The sequence below is a fragment of the Megascapheus bottae genome, unplaced genomic scaffold (genome assembly GCF_031878675.1).
Source record: "Megascapheus bottae isolate mThoBot1 unplaced genomic scaffold, mThoBot2.hap1 HAP1_SCAFFOLD_40, whole genome shotgun sequence".
Lineage (NCBI taxonomy): Eukaryota > Metazoa > Chordata > Mammalia > Rodentia > Geomyidae > Megascapheus > Megascapheus bottae.
In genome coordinates, this window is record NW_028327715.1 from 2,526,260 (window position 1) to 2,546,497 (window position 20,238).

The following is a 20,238-nucleotide window of genomic DNA, read 5'->3' on the forward strand; positions in this document are numbered from 1 at the left end:
TCCAGTATTGTTCCTCTGATAGCTTCTGGAGCAGTGCAGCTAATTTAAATATAACCAAGTGTGAAGACACAGAACCCCAGAAAACATGAGCAAGCCTATGCCACTACATGCCTCAGAACACTAAGGAGCTATTGCTCCTGACAGCAGGCTTTTCTCCCATTGCTGTGGGCCAGTAAGAATGGCAGGAATGCTACACTTCCATCTCAGCCAGCATCAGTGGGTGGGGCCCTGGCTCTTTTTGTTCTGAATATGAGGCAAATAAACAAGTCTGTATACCTTTTCAAAATAAAATTATTTGAAAAATAAAGAATAATTCTTTAAAAAAATCTTAATTGTGAGAAGACTTTAAGAACAGTGTTGAAAGAAATCTATGAACACTTGGATGCCAATACAGTGATCTCCGTGTTTGCTTCTTCACACACACACACACACACACACACACACACACACACACACACACACTGTACTTTCTATCTTACATTTTAATAGGTAATCCACTTGTAGGTACTCTTTTGGTTTCTACTTCAGTTTTGCTAAAGAATAAAAAGGAATGCAAAAGAAACCATGTCAGTTTGGGTCAAGTTAGTTATAATTAATGTTTAACTAGCAAGCTGATCTTCTAAACTTTACACGTAGCAATATACCATGTCATCTGTTCTAGAAAATGATTCTAATTGATCATATCAGGCCTGTGAAGACAGAAGATTTCAACCTGGTTATAGTTCTGCATGCCTGTAATCAATGCACACTGAACGCAGGAGAAGAAAGATTATTCCAGGAGAGCTCAGAGTACCTTGAGACCATGGATTAACAATAGCAGCAAAATGCCAAAAGAGGTATTGTTGAACTTCTTATTTTTACTACAATAGGACTTTATAGGCTAGCAATGAGGACCTCAGAAAATAGTATTATAAAAGTATCTTTATTAAAAAGCGAAAGATTTATACAATCTGAAGAGAATCCAAACTACATGACTCTGATGACAAAATGCCATAGGAAGAAAAAGTATCATCATATTCATAAAAATCTCACCATAATGTGGAATTAGGCAGACAGGCTCACAAGATGACCTAGGACTGGTTAAAGAAGAGCTTATGTGTGATCCTTGACTTTGCTCCACAAAGGATTCTTTCTTTGGCATAAATTTTCAGTCAAAAAACTGATTACATATGAACCAATCGATTTTCACTGCTCATGTCATATTGCTACTTCATATGACACCAAACATATTAGTAGCTAAAATCAGAAGATAAGTGAATTCGGTCACCATTTAATTAGAATAAAAATGATACGGCTTGAGATAAGTGCCTTCCCAAGCAGGCTTCTAAATGAGATCACATCCAACTTCCACTCACCACACAGCCATGTGAGAGGCATGTGTGACAGGCTGACCCTTCCTGATGTATGCTTCTTTCATTTTCCTAGCAGCACTGGTGTTCCAACACAGGATCTTTACTTTCTGCCATGCCTGCCACCAGTCCTTTCATGGTGTTGGTGTTTCTTTGTGTCCAAGTGCTCAGCTCCAGCCATGTGTATGTGCATACTTATGAGTACATGTGACAGTACATATATATATATATATATAATATGAACATAAACTTCCACCTCTACACTTGTCTTGGTTTATATCTTACCTTTCTGTCACATTGCCATCATCAGGTGCTGGACAAGGATCATGTGCAGTTGTGCTAAAGTAACAAAAACACCTATGGTCACATATCACATGAATACGGAGGAGTTCAAATTCTGGGTCAAATTCTGATGCAGGTCCTACATTCATGCACTGTTTTCCCTATAACTGGTTCTCTTCTGATGTTGATTTGAAATAAATGCAACCTTACAGTTTCAGACCATGAAGAAATACACTTGATGACACAAAAATGACAGTTAGCATGACTGGCATTCTGGGAGTGAGTGTGTTTCTAGTTCAGTGTGTCATTAAGGAGGACAGGTGCAAGATCATCTCCAAAAGAGAAAACAACCACATTACTCACCAAGCCACCAAAGAAATTTGGCCTCAAATCACTAAGGGAAAGGAAGGCTCGTCTACTATCCATGACCTTCCTCACATCTAATCAAAACCTCCAGTTTTTCCAAGTAACTACAGTTAGACGAGAAAAAGTAGCTACAGACTCATTTCTGATCTGAGAGCTTCAGTGTCCTCCATTCACATGCTGAGGAAATCATCAGAGTGACTTGGAGCAAGGAACTTTTGTGTAGTCCCTCTATTGAACATTTATTCCCATGTCAATCCATCACTTTGAAACTTATCAACCACTTTTCCATGCAAATAAGTGTGAGTATTAGGGGAAGGGAAAAATTTCATCTGAGACACTTAGATAGAACAAAATCTTTATGTTCGTGACTTACAACTAAGTGAAAGCAGTGCTCTTAGCTTTTTGTGTTTTCTCCCTAATGGCCCTCTGTTTTCTCAGTCCAAATTTCCTCTTTCTTCCTAGTTAAGTTCCAGGTTCTCCACTCCTTGTGCCAACTTTTTATTGCCATCATTATAAATATCTACCTTGCTCTAATATTATGTGTGGCACGAGGTCTAGCCTTTTCAGTGTGTAACAGACTTGGATAAGAACAAGACTTGCATGGTGGCAGAGCAAGACACAGTGCCATTGTAGACACTAATTTCACAATGACAGGGCTCTGAACTATCAGGGATGCATGCATGATCTTGATCTTATACATGCAGTTCTGTGCAGACTCAGTAGCCTCTATTTTTGTTTCTTTTACTTTTCTGCACATCGGATCTGCTCCTTTGGTCCAATCAATTACAGACTCACAAGTTGGAAACGTCATGTTTTCTAGAGGAATATGTTACTAATGTTAACAATGTACTTGAAGCATATTGTCATGACTGAGTCTTTCTCCAACGCTTCAATGGTATTAGAAAAGAAAGTGAGCCACAAATCTCTCAGGGGCTGAGATCTGAGCACCATGGTTCAAAGCCAACCCAGCCATGAAAATCCATGACTCTTATGTCCAATTTACCACCAGAAAACCCAAGGTGGCGCTGTGGCACAAGCGGTAGAGCACTAATAGCCTTGAGCTGAAGAACTTAGGGACAGCACCCAGTTCAAGCCAATGAATTACCAAAAATAAAAATAAAAAATAAAAAGTGAGAGAGAGGGAGAAAGAAAAGTATACCATAACCCAACAAATCTACCTACTCTAATAGATAATGACTTCTTGTTCACATTCAACTCACTTCAGAAGAACTCAAGACTTACATATCATCTAATTATCATCTAATATTCCCTGCTGCTGCTCCTGCTCTTCAGATAGGAATAAGAAAAAGCAGTCTAGAAGTAAGGCTCCCCTCAGTATGAATGTGGGCCTTTCAGGGTTTAAGCATTCAAAAGAAAGAAGGATCACCTCTTAGCTACTGGTGCTAGGCCGACTTTTTGGTTTCAGCAAAGGATTCCCAGGTCCCTTGCCACATTCGGAGTATCTGACAGGCACCGTGATAATCTAAGAATTTTGGGTGCTAGTAGTTGCCTTCATAGCACACCATGAGCGAGTGTCTTTGGACAGGTTCTATCATTTCTATTGAGTTTCAAAACACATCATGATTACATTCAATATTGATAAGCAGTGCTTGTGTACCCTGAAGATATCATTGTGCAAAACGAGTTATCACTTACATGACAAAAAAAATCAACTCGCCAACTACTGATGTCTTCATTGGAATGAACTATAACAGCTCTTAAGCCACTATCCTCACTGTGGACATATTAAAAACACACAATAATTAACTGGGAAAATGTGGGAATTAATCATGCATTTTTTTCCAGAACACTAAGTTAGGAAACTAAGGTCTTGTGAATGCAACACAAAAATGCTGCCAACAGAGCTTCATCTCTACCATTTTTGTCCCTGCTACTCCTGCCACTACTGAGATCTCACGCCAGAGCCCTGTCCTTGCTACTCCTTTGCTCATGGTATGGTGACAATTTGGGCCTATAATGAGAAATGCTAATCTAAGGGTTTTGGGTGCTAGGATTTGTCTTCACAGCACACCAAGAACCACTGTCTTTGGATCTGCTCTATCATTTTCTACTTAGTTTGAAAACATGTCATGATTACGTGTGATATGAACAGGCAGTCCTGTGTGCTCTGAAAAGCCATAATTTTCCAAAACAATTTATCAATTAGATGAAAAATGAATCAACTTACAGTAAATGAAAAAAATTCTAGAATAGAGAAACAAGAGCTTTACCTTGTGTGATAGTTGTTCTTAATGTACTATGTTATTTCTCTTTTCCTTTTTCCCCTTAATTGTTAATCTCATATTGTTATTGTATCTGAAAAGTTACCTGGAATATTACATATGTTTATTTGAAATAGGAGAGGGAGGGGATAAAGCAAGTTGATTGGAAAGGTGTAGGGAATGGGAAATGGGATGAAAACATAAACAGGCGTATCAATGTGTAAGAAGAAATTCACCTACTATCTGGGGAAAATAAGTGTAAGCACTCTATACATGATCCCCCAAATAAAAAAAAAATTAACTCACGCAGTACTGATGTCTTCGTTTGAATGAACAACAACCGTGGTTAAGTTGCTGTCTTTGCTGTGGACAAATTGAAACATATAAAAACTAAGTAGGACAATGTGGGAAGGAATGTTGTATTTATAACAATATTAGGTTAGAAAACTATAGCTTGTGCATGCTACACAGACGCTCTGTCAAATGTACTATGCCTCTATCTCCTCTGTCTCTGCCAAAACTTCTCTCCAGTACTGAACTCTGAACTCAGAGCCCTGTCCTTGCACCTCCTATGGTGATGGCATGGTGATCCCTCCTACCTAGGCTTGCCTGTTCAATGACACTTCACCTTAGGATTTCACCAGAATGGTAGATGGATGTGTAGACTTGGGTTCACAGGTGTGATTCTGTCTACAGTGGGGGTGAACAGCAGAGGATAGCAATATGAAGCCTTCCAGAGTATTCCTTCTGGCAGAAGTCCATCTCCACTGAATGAGCAAAATGCATTGCATGTGTGAATGAGGAAGAAGAGATACAGTGATAAACAAGAAAGTAAAATATTCCTGGAGCCCTGACTTGAAGCCATAGTATCAGAGTATTGCCACTCTGCCACACACGTGTGGACATGATCGATCTATCTCTCTGTGTCTCCTACCTCTTTCATTGTAAACATAAATTTATTCACAAACCCTGTATTCACAGATGTGAGCAGTAAGGAGCTTGACATAATGCTGTGGAGCCATCTGTCTATCCAATCGAAATGGTGCCCATAAAGTACTCACACTGTCACAAACCTTACAACCACAGTTTTGAAAAGTTGGCATTAGTGCACAATGACAATAATATGTATAATTTAAGGTCTAGGCCTACAGAAAGTCTATAACCATCAAAGAACTGGACATAACCAACAGAATATGGAAAGGACCGAACAAACATGTAGCCACTTCAATCTGACACTTGTATTTCTTCACCTGTGAAGAAATTGTTATGGCAGGAAATAAATGCATAGGATTCTGTGTCTGCCATCAGACCAAAGGAACACAACCAGTTGTAGTAGGATCTCATACACTGGCAATGTGGGGGGTTTTAGGCGTTTCCCTTCACTGCTCTCTACAATAGCAAAACACTTTTGTGCAACTCATTTCTCATTTACTCATCAAAATGGAAAAGGGGCAATCTGACAGACAGAAGGTACACTGACAATATTTGGAAACTACCCAGAAATGATCAATCTGTTTCATAACATTTATATTTATGTATGTTTATCTTCTTGTAGATATCTGACCTTTGCTTGAATTCTTCCGTCCCAAGATCTGGTGGGTCATTTTTATCCAAGCTAAAGAGAATTAAATTATAGATAATCAAATACCATGTGCAATCATAGTTTTACGTTTTCACTCAGTGTAGTAAGTTAATCTAAGACTAACAAATTTGTAGAAGTCAAAACTTTTACATATTTAGCTAAATGAACAAAGGAATTTAATTTGGTGTAGGGGAGTTGCATTTTATCATTTCAAAAGAAATCTTTTATGCATGGTCAAAGAATTTTTCTCTCTTAGTAAACCTAATACACTGCTCCCTACAATAGCAAAACACTTTTGTGCAACTCATTTCTCATTTATTCATCAAAATGAAAAAGGAATAATATGACAGACAGAAGATACACTGACAATACTTGGAAATTTCCCAGAAATGATCAATATGTTTCCTAACATATACTTATACACGTTGACCTATATGTCTATATCTGACCTTTGCTTGAATTCTTCTGTCCCAAATTCTGCTGGATCATTTTTATCCACGCTAAAGAGCATTAAATTATATACAGCCACTACCAAGTGCAATCATAGTTTTACTTTTTTACTTAAGGTAGTAAGTTAACCTAACACTAACAAATTTGTAGAAATGGAAACTTTTACATATTTATCACTTCAAAAGAAAGCTTTTATGCATGGTCAAAGAATTTTTCTCTCTTACTAAACCTAACACACTGATTATTGGTATCATGTAGTTTAATTGTACATGCAACTCACTTCAGAAGAACTCAATCCATTATACAATCTGATTTTCAGCTTTCTAAGTCTGCTCTTCTCTCTCCTTCCTGTCACTAACTTGGCTGATTTCTTAACTGCTTCTCACCAAAAGACAAGAAACTACAGCCTAAAAGCTGGACTCTCATCATACCTGAAAATGAGCCTGTCTACTAAGTACCAGATTTCTAGAGAAGGAAAGAGGCTCACCAACATTTTCACCTCACAAACACTGAGACCACCTCATTGTTCCTGACTGGGACTCTCTCCTCCATTGTCTCAGTACAAGTTGCATGTAGGAAATAGGTAAATAAGGTAGAGAATAAGTAAATAAGGATACGGTTACTATGTTTTACTTCACAGTATACCATGACCAAGTATCTGCTGCCTGACGCTATCATTTTCAATTTAGTTTCAATACAAGAGAAGGATACATGAGGACACTGATCAGCTGTCATACAGATTGGGTACTAACCTCACCCTAGAAGTGAATTTACACTCAGATGACAGAAAATTCAACTCACCAAATGTTAATGCTTGGGTCACAAACTGCAATGGCAGTTAATGCTGTGTCATCTCTAAAAAATAAAATAATATAAAATCAGCCACAGAAAATCAGTTGGAACATTTAGAAGAAACCAAACTGTTTCTCCAAGGCTGTGTACTAATACCATAACTGTGTTCATCTGAGGAATATGCTCTGCCACTTGAGCTACATCGCCATCTCCAGCTCTTCTGTTCCCTCTAGCTATTTGCTCTGGTACTATGGTGTGAAGTAGGAGACCTGTACTTAAATGAAAAGCAGTATTTCCATTTTACAATAGAATGGTTTTGAATCTCTTCAGGAACTTAAACATGGAACTTAGAAAAGTAAAGTTTTCACACAAGATAGAAGAATTGTTCCCCCTACCACAGTACCTAATGCCATCTTGTATGACTTTCAATGCAATGCAATTCAAGGGAGCTCAACCCGGAGGTCACAGCCAATATTCTGCTTCCTCTGTTCCTTCTATTCCCTTCTTATTTTCAACAATCTTGGATGTTTTACTGACTTACTTGCAGAGAGTACCAATGGGTGGCAGGCCAGAAGCAGAGAACTCTCCACTGCTAACCAGGACAGAGAGAACTCCCTCTCCTCTGGAGTCTCAATCCTTCACCCAATTTGCAAAAAGAAAGAATGGCACAAAAAATTGCACTTCCCTGACCTTCCAAATGGTTCCCACAAACATGGTGCTTAGTCTCTGTACAGCTTTCTACACAAGTCTGTCGACATTTGGGTATCTGACCACTTAGGGCTGTCTTGTGTGCATCCATGTGCATCCGGCTAGTTATTATCAACATCAATAATTAAATTGCACACAGTCAAATACTGTGAGAATTCCAAAACCTACTTTTTCTCCCCAAATAGCTATAACTGCCTGAAAACTAACTCTACATATACTGTATATGCAAGGGGGTATTTCGTGTGCTTTCCTAAAAATATGGCCTCTCACGTCAATGAAATGTTCACCTGTGCTAAACAACCACTTATGCAAGACTGACAAATTCTTTTCCTAAACCACTGGTAGCACTGTTCTTATGGGTTTCCTTATCTTCCATTTCCCTTGCTATGGAATTAATCAAGCTGATCTACCACCTACATTTCTGCTTTCTCTCTTCCCTCCATGCTGGCACTATTGTTCTCTATCCATCCAGCCTCTCTGAGTGATAAAAAGGATTTGTATTTCATGAGTTATTCATATTAATATCCAGAATATATGTTGGAATGATAGCACAGACATGCTTTTACTATTTAGTATTATTTCACATTCACATAAAATTCTAACCCTCACTTGATGGTAAAAGCCTTCTCATCCCCTAAATAAATCACAAATGGTATGAGGGGGGTGTCTTCAGCTGTCACGTCTCCCATGAACATCTGATATCCTAGTCATTATATTTTAACCAGTCTCCTTCCCACAGCAATTGAAGGAGACACATCAGGGATGAATACGGCATGAAAAGATTCTCTGGTCTTTTCATCACCATCTCTTGAAATAGACATCCAGCACATAACTGTGTAAATTTTTGTTTAGGCCTGAACGTGAACTTAGATGTAAGGCATTTTTGGATAATACATATCAAATTAAAACCCAGTAATGACCAGCCTTTACTCATTCATTCTGGAGGAACGGAGGGAGGGAGAGAGGGAGGAAGTGAGAGAGGGAGAGAGAGATAACCATCCTCTAGCTAGAGAAAACAAATTCAATAGAAAGAAGTTTCTTAACCTGCTAAATCTTACAGCAAAACATTAAATTGTTTTTGGCCATTAAAATAGATTAGGAACAAGAAACATTCTTGATATTTCTTCTTAGAAATAGCTAACATTTTAGAAAGAAACTACTGATATTATGGCCAAAGTAAATTAGAAAAATATCAAAGACCTTCAATTGTCATCTACACTTACAGGTCACTAATCTCAATTACTTTCTTTTCTGTGACTGTCCTTTCATGGATGACTGTACTTACATACATGTAAATATGCATCAATACACATGGGTGACATTGTATGTTTATTTGGACCTTACCCTTCATTGTTGGTTCCTTTGTCAAGTTCAGTTGAGGTATCAGATAAAATATCGCTAAAGAATGAAACCAAAATATATAGTCAGAGGCTCCAATGATTTTCTACATTTGATTACCTGTCCCTCCTTTCTTTCTTCCATAACCCATTAAACATTCAGATTTTTGTTCCATTTCTATGTATTTTAATTTTGTCTATTGTTTACTTCCATGTCTATTTCTAGTTGAATTCCACCATAGTATGATAGCACATGGTAATATTATCTTTTCTTATATGTCCTGTTAAGACTTCCTTTAGACTCTGCCAAGAAACCTCTTTGAAGAATTACTACGGAGGAGTATTAGAGAAAGGAAAAGGAAAAAAGAGAATAATGCTGCCTCTATGCTCTAAATATTATTTCCTTTGGGGAAAGCTTGGGGTTGCCTGGATGATACTTATTCTGGGACTGCTGGATGGAATATTCTGCAGATATGTGCTACCTTTGGCTCTGGGTCTTCAGTTAAATCTGGTTTCTTGCGGATTCTTTGGAAAGGATCTAACATGGTTGGGATCCATCAACTCAGTTATGTTCAGCGATGTCTGTTGTGTCAAATTGGGTGCATTGAGGATTAGTTGCCTTTTTGTTGTTAATATTTACAGTGTCTTTAGCAAAATGAAATGACTTTCATGTTGTAATACTTTCAAGTTTTCTTTGCCAGATAGGAGTACATTTACATTTGCTTCCTTTTGGGTGCCATATTGGAATATCTCTTTCCATCCATTCACATCAAGCATGTGACTGTCTCTGCTAGGGAGGTGGACTTCCTTCTTTCTCTTATTATGTTTCTCTGCAGGTACTATTGGGTTTCCTCTTAGGGCCTGGGTGTTCTACTATAGCTTTCTCTATTAAGATGAATACTCTACCACTTGAGCCATACTTCTGGCTTTCGGGAAGTAAACTGGATAAGAATCTCATAGGGTTTCCTGCCGATATTCCTGTTTAGAATGCCACTGCTTTGTTCCAGAAAGGATTCTATCCTTTGGTTGACTGCATTTGTAACATCTTGTGAAGTGTAGCTGACATAATGACTAGAAGAAATTCTCCTCATGACCTATTCCTCTCTTACCCTAGTTGTTATAAAGAAAGGATTCTATCCTTTGGTTGACTGCATTTGTAACATCTTGTGAAGTGTAGCTGACATAATGACTAGAAGAAATTCTCCTCATGACCTATTCCTCTCTTACCCTAGTTGTGTATTTGTCTCTCAGTAGCTGGGCTGTCATGCCTGTGTCTTAGTTGCTTCCCATACTTCTTATTTCACATTTTGACATCTGTTGGTGTACGCACAAATATATTTCTTTCCTTCATGCTGCCTTTAGAAATATGTGTGGATACATATATGTATATGTATATACATATATATATATATTCAGAGAGTCTTCCTAGATTTGAACTCACATTTCAATGCTAGATCCCACATAACATTCTACAGACACTTCTTCCAGGATAAGAAAGTCTCATCGTAATGCACATTTTCAGTCAAATAGCTACGTACTTTATACATGAAGTGATCAATTTTCTCTACTGCTATAGCGCTGATACTTCATACTTCAGTATACATATAAGTAATTAAAATCAGTAGATAAATGAAGCTAGGTCATCAGTTTGATTTGAATGAAAGTATGTTGTTAATGATTACTAATATTGGAACTGTCCCTCACTTAACAACAGTTTCTTAGTATTACCATATATGCACATGAAGGCATGTATCACTTGGAAAGTTAGAGTGTAAATTCTGCACCCACACAGATTTTACTGATTATTAAGGCTTTTAACCACATGCTTCCTCTTGCTCATTAAGTTAACTACTGCCAGTAGTAAAGAGTAAATTGATAGGCCAGATACACAAAGAAGAAGAGAATAAAACTTTCTCTACACTTTCTCCAAACAACAAAGGAGGAAAGAAACAAGGATACAGTAAAGAAAAAGAAATGTGAGCAATATGTCCCTTATGATCAAGCAGAATTTGGGTGATATGGACTATTCTCTTTAATGAAAGATGCCAATGGTTTTAATGGTTTAAATATAATGAATTTAACCTTGACTCAATGATACACTGCCCACTAAACGCGCATTTCATGAGTGAGTATGGAATGGAGGAATTTATTTCTGGAAAACAATCAAATGTAAGCAATGACAGAAAATTCTTATTACACAGTTAAAAGAAAAGCGCAGTAAACAGTGGAAAAGTATCAAGACTGGCAGGAAATTTTGTGAACTATATCAAATAAACAACCATGGCAGCATAGATATCTCCTGATTTCTGCTTTTCTGAGCTGTTATTCCCAAAGAAGGAAATTAGTCATAAGTTCTTGTCTCTAGACTTTCTTTATGGAGAACTCAGGTTAAAATGTATAAAACTAACAAAAATAGAAACCCCATCTTGTTTTCCCCCTCCTCTTCTGTATTTCAAATAAGTGTATTAAAAGGGGGGGAAGGGAAGTTAGCCTACTGGTAGAGTGCTGGCCAAGCATGCAGGAAGACTCGGTTTCGATTCCTCTGTAACATGTACATAGAAAAAAGCCAGAAATGGTGTTATGGTTTAAGTGGAAGAGCTCTAGCCTTGAGAAAGTCCAAGCACATTGCCCAGGCCTTGAGTTCAAGCCCCAGGACCGTCAAAAAAACAACAACCATGAATAGTCATTGTAACAATATAGGTATATAGTGCAGGAAACTGCTCTTCTATAAAACCAACAGCATGAAATCTTCAAGGAGACATACACTTGAATGACATTAGATGCATTCTATCCATTGCTAGTAAGGAAAGATCAGTTAGACAAAAAATATCAATCAAAAAACATCAAAATTTACTACAGTGCAAATTTGTTTAGAAGACACTTGAAAACATTTCATCTTTTAGCTGAAGAATATATATTCTACCAGAAGATCAGATGCTGAGCTACTAACCAAGTCTGAAGAAATCGAAAAACAAAATTGAAATCAAAAGTGTATCTTACTTTTTTCAATTCATGTGGCTTCAACACTAGGCCTGGGCTCTTTCCGTGAGCTCTTCAGCTCAAGACTACTACTACCCCGTCCCTAGAGTCACAGCACCACTTATGGTTTTGCTAGTGGTTAATTGGAGGTAAGAGACTCACAGAGTCTCACAGGCCAGGGCTGGTTTTGAACTGTGATCCTCAGATCTCTGCCTGCTGAGTGGCCAGAATGACAGCAGCAGTGTATCTTATTTAAGGACATAGAGCTACAAAAATACTAAAGGTATTAGAGATTATATTATATATGAAAGTTAACTGATAAGTAATTGATCAATCAGAGGACTGATAAACCAAGAAAGAAAGTTTAACTTACTTAAAGGAAATGGGAAAAAATTGATACTATTGCAAAACACACTAACTTTGATATGGTAGTAAAGCTGATATTCCAGATGTGTAAGATGGAATAGTAGTCAGAGATAAGGCGTTGCCAGTGTGGGTAGAAGGATTGTGAAATGTCCCTTGCATTGTGCTGGTATTTTATCAGTGTCTTACCTCCTGGGAACTACAGACAAATGAGAGTACCTTTTTGTTTCAGAAAAGGATTCCCTGCGACCTTGGCTCATTGTGAGCAGCTGACAGGCACCTAGGGATTCTAGGTGCTAGTTCTTGACATCACAGCACTCCATGAACCACTCTCTTTTGATCTGCTCTTCATATCCTGCTTAGTTTCAAAACACATCTGGATTACATATGATATTCATAGGTAGTCCTCTGTATCCTCAAAAGTCACCACTGTCCAATTCTGATTTATCACTTGATGACAAAAAAATCAATTTACACTAAATGAAAGGAACTTTAAAAATGGAACCAAGAGCTTTATTTTGTGTGATTGTTGTTTTCAGGGTACTATGTTATTTCTCTTTTCCCTTTTCCTCTTTATGGTTAATTTCCTATTGGGACTGTATCTGACTTTATTATCTGGTATATTGTATATATTCTTATTTGGTTATTTGAAATAGGAAAGGAAATGAGGGAAGACAAGATGATTGGGAGGGGTGGGGAAAAGAAATGGGAAAAAATATGAAAAAGAGGAATCAGTTTGTGACAAGTAATCTTCCTATTACCTGACGAATGTAAGTGTAACCCCTCTATAACTTGTCACGACCAAAAAAAAAAAATCAGCTCGCACACTACTTATGTCTTCATTTGAAGGAACAATAACAGTTGTTAAGTTACTGTCCTTGTTGTGGACATATCAAAACATAAAAAAATTAAGTGGGAAAATGTGGGAGGAAATGATACAATGTTCTAACACTACTTGGTTAGAAAACTGTGGCCTTGTTTTTCTACACAGGTGGTCTGTCAAATGTACTATGTGTCTAGGTCTTCTGTCTCTGTCAACCCTTCTTTTCCTGAGGTCAGAACTCAGAGCACTGTCCTTGCTACTCCCATGATCATGGCATGTTGATCCTTCATGCCTAGGCTTGCCTGATCAATGACCCTTCCCATTAGGCTTTCAACAGAATTTTACATAGATGTGCAGACCTTTGGTTTACAGATGGGAAAAATATGACAGGATAGCAATAGAAAGCCATCCAGGGTATTCCTTTCTGCAGAAGTACATCTCCACTGAATCAACAAACGGGTGCACTTCATGTGTGGATCAAGAAGCAGAGGCCCAATGATAAGCAAGAAAAGAGATTAATCCTGGAAACCTGATTTGGAGCCCCTTTACCTAAAGCACACATGTGGACACACACTCTCTCTCTTAGTCTCCTAGCTCTTTCATTGCAAACATAAATTTATTCACAAACCCCGTATTCACAGGTGTGAGCAGTAAGGAGCTTGTCATAACGCCGTGGAGTCATCTGTCTATACAATATAGATGGTGTCCATAAAGTATTCACAGTGTCACCAACCTTAGAACCACAGTTTTGAAAAGTTGGCATGAAGTTCACAATGAAAAGAATAGATATAGAGAAAGAGTATACCCATCAAAGAACTTGACATAGCCAATACAATATGGAAAGGCCCGAACAAACTTGTAGTCACTTTGATCTGACACTTGTATTTCTTCACCTGTGAAGAAACTGTTATGGCACGAAATAAATGCAAAGGATTGTATGTCATTGCCACCAAACCAAAGGAACACAACCAGTTGTAGTAGGATCTTATACACTGGCAATGTGAGTGGAGGGTTTAGGAGTATTCCTTCACTGCTACCTAAAATAGCAAAACATTTTGTGCAACTCATTTCTCAATTACTCATCAAAATGAAAAGGAGTAATATGACAGACAGAAGGTACACTGACAATATTTGGAAACTACCCAGAAATGATCAGTCTGTTTCATAACATATATATTTATGTATGTTTTTCTATTTATAGATATCTGACCTTTGCTTGAATTCTTCTGTCCCAAATTCTGTTGGGTCATTCTTATCCAAGCTAAAGAGAATTCAATTATATACAGTCAAATACCATGTGCAATCATAGTTTTACTTTTTTACTCAAGGTAGTAAGTTAATCTAACACTGACAAATTTGTAGAAATTGAAACTTTTCATATTTAGCTAAAGGAACAAGGTATTTCCATTTTTTCCCTAGAAAGGAAATTCGTTTTGCAGGAACTTATATTTTTACCTCTACAAAAGAAAGCTTTTATGCATGGTCAAATAATTTTTCTCTCTTAGTAAACCTAACACACTGTTTATTGGTATGCGTTACTTCATTTGTACATGTAACTCACTTCAGAAGAAATCAATCCACTATACAATCTGATTTTCAGCTTTCTAAGTCTGCTCTTCTCCCTCCTTCTTTTCACATACTTGGCTGTATTCTTAACTGCTTCTCACCAAAGGACAAGGAACAACAGCCTAGAAGCTGGACTCTCATCAAAACTGTCAGTGGGCCTGTCCAAGTATCAGATTTCTAGAGAATGAAAGAGGCCCACCAGCTCTTTCACCTCAGAAACACGGAGACCACCTCACTGTGCCTGACTGTGATTCTTACCTCCATTGGCTCAGTAAAAGTTGCATGTAGGCAGTAAGTAAATAAGGTAGAGAATAGGTAAAGAAAGATACGGTTGCTATGTTTGAATTCACAGTAGACCATGACCAAGTATCTGCTGCCAGATGCTGTCATTTTCTATTTAGTTTCAATACAGGAGGAGGAATAATGAAGACAACGATCAGCTGTCATATAGACTGTGTACTAAACTCACACCACAAATGAATTTACATTCAGATGACAGATAACTCACCAAATGTTAATGCTCGAGTCACAAACCGCAATGGCGGTTAAGGTTGTGTCATCCCTAAAATGTAAGTAAAAAAAAAGACACAGAAAATTGAGTTAGAAACTGTAGAGGAAATCAAACTTTTTCTGCAGGCTCAGTACTAAAACCATAACTGCATTCATCCTAGGAACAGGTTCTGCCACTTGAGCTACAGCTCCATCTCCAGCAACTCTGTTCCCTCTAGCCCTTTGCTCTGGTACTCCGGTGTGAACTAAGAGACCAGAACGAAATGAAAAGCAGTACTTTTATTTTACCACAGAAATACAGTTGAATCTGTTCAGAAAAATTTCACTTCCCTGACCTTCCAAAGGGTTCCCACAAACATGGTACTTAGTCTCTGTACAGCTTTCTACATTTGAGTATCTGACAACAAATGGCTCTCGTCTGTCAATGTATGTGTATTCTGCTCCTCATTATCAACATGAACCATTAAATTATGCACAGTCAAATACTATGGAAGTTCCTAAAGAGACTTTTTCTTCCCAAATTGCTATAATACCCAGAAAACGAACACTACATATACTATATATGTAAGGGGGTATTTCCTAGAAATGAGGCCTCTCCCTCCAATGAAATGATTACCTGTGCTAAATCAAAACTTATGTAAGATTCACAAGGAGTTCTTTTCCTATGACCCTAAAGCACTGTTTACACTGTTTTCGTGGGTTTCCTGATGTTCAGTTTCCCTTGCTATAAAGGAAATTGAGCTGATCATTCATCTACATTTCTGCTTCCTCTCTCCCTTCCTTGCTTCCTCTGTCTGTCCAGCCTCTCTGATTCATAATAGGATTGGTACTTCATGAGTTATTCACCTTAAACTACAGAATATATGTGGAAACTAACACACAGACATGCTTTGGCTATTTAGTAATATTTTCCTTTCACATAAAATTCCAACCCTGACTTGATGGTAAAAGACTTCTCATTCACTAAATAAATCACAAATGCTATGAGGGAGCTTTCTTCAGCTGTCACGTCTCCCATGAACATCTGAAAACCTAGGTAAGTCATTCTATTTTAGCCAGCCTCCTTCTCACAGCAATGAAATGAGACACATCAAGGATGAACATGGGCGTGAAGAGATTTGCTGGTCTTTTCATCATCATCATCATTGCTTGAGATAGACATCCAGCACATAATTAGGCAAATTTTTGATTGGGGCCAAAAACGCACCTTATCAGTAAAGCATTTTAGGAAAATACATAACAAATTAAAAAGCCCCTAATGATCAGCCTTTACTCATTCATTGAGAGAGAGAGAGAGAGAGAGAGAGAGAGAGAGACAGACAGACAGACAGACAGACAGACAGGCAGACAGACAGACAGACAGACAGACACAGACAGGCAGACAGACAGACAGACAGACAGACAGACAGACAGACAGAAACAGAGACAGAGAGAGACAGTGTGGGAGAAAGAGAGAGAGAGGAGCGAGACAAGCAGACACACACACAGACAGACACACAGACAGACAAACAGACAGAGAGACCACCTTTAACTTGTCTTATCCTCTAACTAGAAACAACGGAGTCACCAGAATGTTTAACCTGCTGAATCTTACAACAAAACACTAAATTTCTTTTGGCCACCACACTAAATTAGGAAAAAAAGAATTCTTTTTTTTCATATATTTTATTGTAATTAATAGAAGGGTTACATTATATTCACCAGATAGAAGGTGTATTACTTCACATACATTGATACCCTTTCTCATGTCTTGGTCCCCATTTCCCTCCCCCTCCCCCCGCCTCTCATCTTGTTTTCCTCCCTTCCCTATCTGACTTCAAATAACCAAATATGCATATGTACAATATATCAGTTAACAATGTGAAATACTGTAATATGAGATAACCAAGGGACAGCAAAATAGATGAGAGATCACATAGTACATTAAGGACAACAATCACTCATTATATGGCTTTTGCTTCTATATCCTGGAGGTCCTTTCATTTAGCATCATTCTATATGGCCTTATGTATCTAGGTTTTGTTCTATTGTAAATCTCTGCTAGGAGAGCCCAAGGTTTCTACTGATTATGACAAATGAGGGAAACCATTGAGCCTATGTTCCTTTGAGTCTCACTTACTTCACTTAATATGATCTTTTCTAAGTCTTTCCATTTCCTAACAAATGGGATGATGTCATTCTTTCTGACAGCAGCATAGAATTCCATTGTGTATAAATATATTTTGGTTATTTTTGCAAAAACCTTTTTAATCTATATCCTTTCAATTCCTACATAAACTGTGAAATATGTTTGCTTATTTCTATGTAGAAGTATAGAAATTGCAACGTAAGTGTAGATAAACCTGATGAAAATTAACTGCTTGTCACGATTATATCATTGAACATTTGAACATGGGTTATTTCTCCTTATATTTCAGTTTCCCTTTAAGATTCTAAGGAATCTTTAACAGATTTTAACATGTGTATCATATTATATACTGCATATATTTTATTATTTATTCAACTACCATATTTCAGAATCTATAACTTGATTATTTCTTGTGAGTATAAAGAAGTAAATGTTATTTTTATTCTAATATTATATAATGAATCCCATGCAAATTCACTTAAATTTATTTGCTCTTCATAGACGTCTTAGATTGCTTTTAAAGACTGCTTATATCTTTTCTTTAAAAACATATGTATACTTTGCCTCTTTCCTTATACTGTTGATGAGAATCTCCTGTACAAGACTGAATAGCTTAAGATTAGAAAATTGAGTGTTGCTAGATAATTATAGGTTGCTTTGTAATATTTTCTACTCTTTCATATGTAATTTATATATGCATATATAAATTTATTTAATTTAGAAATATTAATGTCTTAAGGATTTTGATGCATTTTGTCTTATTGTAAGAAAACACTGTGCTTTCAGGAGCTGATATTAAAAGGGTGTTGACTGAAATGTAAAGTAATGGAACCCTGATCCTCAGAACTCAGCCTCCTGTGTAGTTAGGATTACAGTTGTGAGGCACTCTGCCTAAATATTTTCTTTGTATGTGGTACCGAAAAATCGAACCCAGGTCTTTGTGCATGGTAGGCAAGCACTCTACCAGCAGGCCATACTCCTAGCCAGGATCTAATATTCTTTTCAGGCAATAATGCCTGGCATATAGTAAGTAAGGCCATAGTACAGTATTTAAATCAAAGCATACATTAATTACTAATGCCATGTGGAAGGACTTTGATATTTTGAGCCTACATTATTAAAGAAGATGAAACGAACAGTTCTAACAGGTGCACTTTATTTTCACCGATTTTCCAAGCTCAGGTGTGTCTTTGAGTTCTGCTCCTGTTGATCATGCTGCTGGATCACCAGGAACTTTAGCCTACCTGCAATCAAAATAATCATATGTCCTGCCCTGAACATTGTCTTGTATAAATTAGAAGAAAAAGCATTTTATCTTCATTACTTTTTAATACTCAGACTATGATTTTCACAGGCTATCTCAGTGTCTTTCTCTTTTTTTAAATTTTTTTATTGTAATTAGTAAAAGGGTTACATGATATTTGCCAGATAGAAGGTGCATTAATTCACATACATTGATACCCTTTCACATGTCTTGGTACCCATTTCCCTCCCCCCCACACCCCTCACGCGTCTTGGATTTCCCCCCTTCCCTATCAAATTTCAAATATCCAAATACAAATAAATTCAATATATCAGATGACAAAGTGAGATACTATACCAATATGAGATAACCAAGGGACAGCAAAGGAGATGAGAGACAACATAGTACATTAAGGACAACAATCATTCATTATATGGCTTTTGTTTCAATATCCTGGAGGTCCTTTCAATTAGCTTCACATTATATGTCCTTATGTATCAAGATTTTGCTCTATTGCAAATCTCTGCTAGTAGAGCCCAAGGTTTCTACTGATTATGACGAATGAGGGAAACCATTGAGCCTAAGTTCCTTTGAGTCTGGCTTACTTCACTTAATATGATTTTTTCTAAGTCTTTCCATTTCCTAACAAATGGGGCGATGTCATTCTTTCTGACAGCAGCATAGAATTCCATTGTGTACAAATACCACAACTTGTTGATCCACTCATCAACTGAGGGACATCTAGGTTGGTTCCATATCTTTGCTATGGTGAATAGTGCTGCAATGAACATTGTTGTGCTAGTGGGTTTAGTATGTCCTTGTTTCTGGGTGGTTGGGTAAATGCCAAGTAGTGGAACTGCTGGGTCATAGGGGAGTTCTATGTTTAGCCTTTTGAGGCACTGCCACACTGCTTTCCATAGTGGTTGAACGAGTTTGCACTCCCACCAACAGTGTAGTAGTGATCTCTCCTGGCCACATCCCCTCCAGCATCTGTTGTCTTTCGTTTTCCTGATCCTGGCCATTCTAGCTGGAGTGAGGTGGAATCTTAGAGTTGTTTTGATTTGCATTTCTTTTATGACCAGAGATGTTGAGCATTTCTTCATGTGTCTATAGGCCATTTTTGTTTCTTCTTCAGAGAAGACTCTCTTTAAGTCTTTGGCCCATTTTTTAATGGGATGGTTGTTACTTTGGAGGTTAGTTTTGGAGTGATTCAATTTTTTGAGTTGTTGATATATTTTAGATATGAGGCCTTTGTCCGTTGTTTGGTTGGTGAAGATCTTCTCCCACTCTGTAGGCTTCCTGATTAGTTTACTAATCTGTAGGCTCACAGTTCAAAGCCAATTAGGGCAGAAAAGTCTATGCCACTCTTCTCTCCAATACAATATTCAAAAGAAGCCAGAAGTGGTGCTGTGGTTCAAATGGTAAAGTGTTAGCCTTCAGCAAAAGAAGCTCAGACACAGAGAGTGGGCCATGAGTTCAAGCCCCTGCACTAGCACAAAAACTAAAAAGTCTCATTTACTTGCTTGCAGAGACTAATT

General features: G+C 37.6%; 1 long non-coding RNA gene across 1 annotated transcript; it reads right to left on the minus strand.

Moving 5' to 3' along the window:
* Positions 1–5,789: 5,789 nt before the first annotated feature.
* On the minus strand, positions 5,790–15,396 carry LOC150039336 (uncharacterized). Its single transcript, XR_016534418.1, has 5 exons — positions 15,328–15,396; positions 14,464–14,514; positions 9,096–9,149; positions 7,053–7,106; positions 5,790–5,834 (listed from the first exon to the last, which is right to left on the minus strand). It is a non-coding gene; the product is annotated as an uncharacterized LOC150039336 (long non-coding RNA).
* Between the last annotated feature and the right edge of the window lie 4,842 nt (positions 15,397–20,238).